Genomic DNA, 5,371 nt, shown 5'->3' on the forward strand with positions numbered 1-5,371 from the left:
GAACTTACACGAAAATTACGTGTTTTCGAGCCGTAATATTGGCGGGAAGGCGATAAAATAGCAGTTAAAAAAACTATAAGAGTAAAAAATGAAGCTGAAATATTGTAAATAACTGGAAAATAAGAAGATACAGGGTTAAATACTCCAGCGGCAAGGTTTCTTGCAAGGGGTGTTTACGCCCGGAGTCGTGGAACGGACTACTTTCTCTCGCGGAAGGAAAATAAAACTGCCTCGAACTCTCGACGTGGCTGGGCGGCTGACAAGATGTATAGACGGAGGGATATCCTTTCGAGTAATAATCATTTATTACCGTAAAGTTCAGGTGGTCGGTTGGTTCTATAAACCGATCCTGTCGAACACTATAACGAAAATCTTCTGTTCGATTTTAGGAAACTTTCATCGAAAACAGAGCTAGAGGGTTAGAAATAGCCGCCGACCCTTCGTTACCACCAATTGACTTCGGTTCAGCTTTTGTTTACAATAAAGTCCTTTTAGAATTGGCCAAAGAAAAATTCTTTGCCTTCTTTGTTGCTGTTATTGTCCGTGCTCCACCAAAGTCAGTCTAACCACGACGGCCATTTTGTCCTCTGGGTGTTCGAACTCGAACACGTGTTCGATTTGTTCGTTGTTACGGTGTACGACAGGATCGGGTGTTCGAAATCGAACACGGGCGTGGCTTCGGGATCTGTCTGTTGAATACGTGTATTTGTTCGAAACAGCGCTGTCGGCATGCATGGAACGCTCCGGTTGGAAATGGTCATTCACCCGCGTTCACAGGGAGGAATATTGGATCAAACTTATTGCATTAGCCATTGATGTCATCATCGCCCTGCGATGGACATTCATTTCATTTCATCCAAGAAGACATTAGGCCACATTGCCTTAATTTTATGGATGACATCCTTTAGAGACCCCAAAACTAAAGCGCGAGGGCGGACAAAATTATTAATTAACCACAAGACTGAACATCCAGTCAATTCTTTCCAAGGATTGGTTCGTCTTATATTCACTTCCCTTAAGACTGAAGGAGACAATCGTCACCATGTCAACCATGTTTAGAATGACATTCTTATCTAAAGAATAAACAATGGCGCTGTGGCCCAATGCCCTGACCATTACCCTGAAAAGCAAATCCTCTCTAAAGCATCAAATTCTGATTGCTCAGAGATGCTGTTGGGTGACATATGACCACATTTTTTTAATATTAATTTTCATTTTTGGAGAACAGGCCCGAAAGATTTGCCCGCGGATGTCATCCATTGAATTGCGTCAATGTGACCTTAACAGATCCGCAACTTTCTAAACGAATTTTGTCGAAAAGAGTAGGGGACCTTCCCGGTGTGAGTGGATCAAACCATTCCAGAAAAATGGGATGCTTCGCCAACTGAGTCAGTTAGTCAAACTTGCTGAAGCTCGATGTTTCTGACTTAGGGAGAAGATATGCTGCTACAATATGCGTAGTTCAGTACCTAGAAGTGGTCAATGGCCTTGCACTGAGCAAAGTCGTTTAAAACAATCTTACCATCATTTTGAAACTACATCAAGGTAATAAATCTGAATGAGGAACGGTTACGAAAATTTATTTTCAATCCCACAAAATCACATTTCGACTTTTCGTTAAACACATTACCTACTCTGACGCCAGACATCGATTTTAGACTGCGGTCGCTCCTAAACTCATTACTGAAGAGAAGAGGTTCGCACCAATATTCGATCCGGAGAATCTCTCTGAAATTGATCTGTCGTGTGAGAAATCCTGGATGACACCAAAACCATTCTGACCGACACGCCACTTGGTGCCCTGACAGACAGTTCCTGTTTTGAAAAGTTCAGTCGTCACGTGATGTTCCAACCCCGACCGTAATGATTTCATGCTTGTCTTTTAGTGACGTCATTGGATGCAACCGGAGAATATCGCATCCCCAAAGGGCGTACGATCACTAAGTTTGTTTGTGCACTTTTAGGGACAGTAATGCATATGTACTGCAAATTTCAGATGTCTTGATACACAAAATTCTGTTTTGTATCCATGCCAGTGGTGGGTTTTATCACGACTACCTGAAAAATCGACGATCGCACGACCTATGTGACAGCACCCTAACTCGGCTGTACTGCTGAGTCCCACGTATCTTCTAGACACATCTATGAGAGTTGTCCGTCCTCTGCCTGGCTTCCGGGGTCCTTGTGTTGTTTCCCACGCTCATGCCTCTAGCTCTGGTACCCCGTGCACGCAATAACCAGTAAGCTCCATCTTATTTTGCCTGATGTTGTCAGTTGGTCAGGTCTCCATCCAGGAGTGTCATACCCTTCCTAACTACCTATCTAGTCCCATGACCTCCAGGTCGTTGGGGAACAAGATAAATATGAAGATAAAGACCTGTCTGCAGTCTTCTCTTTCCCTTGCCATATCCTACTCTCTCGAAAAACTAAAATGGTTCGGGTCATCTTAATTGAGTGTCCTTTATGTATAATACAGCAGTTGCCATATAAGAGTCCTGTGTATCTGTGGATTTTATAATTTGTTTGTTTATTTTCAAATCCATACCCGTAGGCTAATTGCAAGGGCACAGACAGTATGAATTAACAAGTTTCTATTCTATACAGCTATCTGATAGACCCTACATAATTTACTGGGAGATTTGACTTCTTCTTTGGACGCAGTGGCTGATGAAAAGTCCCACGTTTTTAATGATTAGTGGGTTCTGTGATTTTTAACAGGAATGTAATTTTCGGAGGTCTACTAGCTAGTGAAGGTTTGAAAATATTGCTTTGATTGTGTCGAAAAGGTTGTTTCTTTCATCCTCGTAATCGGGACAGTTACATATAAATGTATTTCATCTTCCACTGTATCCGTCGCACAGTATTTGCACTGCCTATCTTGAACTGAAAACTTTGTATAAACGCAATGCTTGCCTGTCAGGCGTAGATAAAGACGCTATGGTCAATACGGATCAGTCTAGGCTAGAAAACAAATAGAACAGTAATAGATTCCAGAGGATTACTTGATACCTGAACTCAATTTCAAACTCTTGCTGAGTGAAATAGTATCAAAACTACTTAAGCAAGAAATTGGGGGATTTTCTCTTTGAAAAAGTGAATCATCCAATACAAGCGGCTGTCAAACTGGACCACTTGATACAGATTAGAAAGGCAGTAGGGGGTATGATGGTGCATGCTGCCGAGATTGAGTTAGTAATGATTCTAATGGTGTGATTTGAACACTAGTTCTCCCACTTCTAAAGCAATTACTCTTCTCAGCAGGAACCAGGGAACTAAGTGTTGGTCGCAGCGGATACAAATATAATCCACATAACTCATGCTGATGCTGTTCGTAAATTTTCGTCTCAAAGAAAGGAAGAAATAAAGAGATGTGGGTAACAGAAGAGATGGTTAGTGCTACAGCTTGTGCAAGGGTAATGGAGGAGCTGAGGGTTTTTTGTTGGTTAAAATTGAATTGCAAGTATCTATATACATGGTCTTATATACGAGACTGGAATTTTCTTTCAGATCAAGTGAATTCAGACTTAGGGTTGGGTTAGGCTTTGTGTTAGTTGCAATAACGTGACTCCTCTTTTCAAAATCCGTTCGAACTTCTGCTTGAAAACTAAATTGCTCACGAGTGTGGCACACTTTCGAGTATCCTCTCTCTGGTGGAAGAGTGTCTGGTAGTTTCCCCACGTCCAAGCAATCAATCTCCTCAGCAGGGACCAGGAAACTACGTGTTGGTCGCAGCGGATACAATTGTAATTCACGTGAATTCTGATGCTGCTGTTTGTCAATTTCAGTCACAAGAAAAGAAAGAAATAAAGTTAGCGAATAGTTAACGAAAGAGATGGTTAGTGCTAGATTGCATGTATATAATCATATACATGGTCTGATATAGGAGACTGGAATTTTCTTCCAGTTCAAGTAAATTTAGACTTAGTGTTGGGTTAGGGTTTGTGTTAGTCGCAATAGCGTGACTCCTCTTATCAAAATCCGTTCGAACTTCTGCTTGAAAACTAAATTGCTCACGAGTGTGGCACACTTTCGAGTATCCTCTCTCTGGTATTCTGGAAGAGTGTCTGGTAGTTTCCCCACGTCCAAGCAATCGATCTCCTCAGCAGGGACCAGGGAAGTAAGTGTCGGTCGCAGCGGATACAATTATCATCCACATACACCCTGCTGTTCATTAATTTCCGTCTCCAAGAAAGGAAGAAATAAAGATATTTTAGTAACGGAAGAGATGGTAGATTAACATTAGATAGGGGTGGGTACCGGTACAGAAACTTCAGGTACAGGTACGGTCCAGGTCCAGAGGATAAGGTCCAGGTCCAGGTTCGGACTGCATCTGGACCTTATTGTTTGTGAAAACTTGTGAATGGGCGATACTCACAGCAAGTATATATTATTCTAGAAAGAAATCAGTATAATATCCACCAAAAAGTAGTTACTCAAGCAACTGGATATGATTTTGGAAACGGTCAGACGTTTCGGATAGAATCCACTATCCTTCGTCAGTGATACTGAAGTGATCTGGAAGAAATAGGTCTTTTATACTCTAACTATCAATGAAGACAATTTCAGTTGTCTAACAGGAAACATTATAAGACACGTCATTTATAGTATAAAAGACCTGTTGAGGATCATAGTTAGTGCTATCACCATATGATAAGTATGAGTAGCCACAGTGATCGAAGATCTCCTTAACTCGCTGTAATAATGTCCATCGACGACTATTTGTCAGAGATGTATGTTGTAATCGGAGAGCATCAACTTGCAGTGGGTGTGTATCGGTGTCTAGTTGTGTTAAGTGTGTCCAGAATTTTACAGTGCGCAGGGATACATCTAAATCTAATGGGAACCTTCCTAGTTCTGCTATGGCTGCTACATTACTACTGTTTCTGTGCACACCAAGTACATTCTTGCAGAAGCGGTTATGGGAGCTGTCATTTATAGGGTCTTTGCCCCAGATTTCACATCCATACAGAAGTATTGGTTTAATACAAGTGTCGAATATTCTTAGTAGGCACTTCGGAGAGACAGACGAATGGAGTAGCGATTTGAGACTGAACATGGCCTTTCGTGCTCTGAGTGAGAGCTGTTTTTTATGCAAGAGAGAAACTGCCTGATGCAGTTAGATTCAAGCCCGAGTAGCAGTAGGACTGGACTATGTCTACTGGACTATGTCTATATAATGACTTAGTGTTGATGGCACCTCTATGTAACTGTCTTGTTGTAGAGACGGATGGCGCAATTAAGGAAAGACTTGCTAAGCCTCGTAGTCAGCCAGCTTTCGGTAAGCTGGTTGTCCTCGAGTTTCTAAGTGTGAGTCCCGTGGCCCCTGTTCTTGTGGGTGGAACCAAGTCATGCAGGGGGTGGTCCTCCCTGA

The sequence above is a fragment of the Branchiostoma floridae genome, chromosome 11, assembly GCF_000003815.2.
Source record: "Branchiostoma floridae strain S238N-H82 chromosome 11, Bfl_VNyyK, whole genome shotgun sequence".
Taxonomy (NCBI): domain Eukaryota; kingdom Metazoa; phylum Chordata; class Leptocardii; order Amphioxiformes; family Branchiostomatidae; genus Branchiostoma; species Branchiostoma floridae.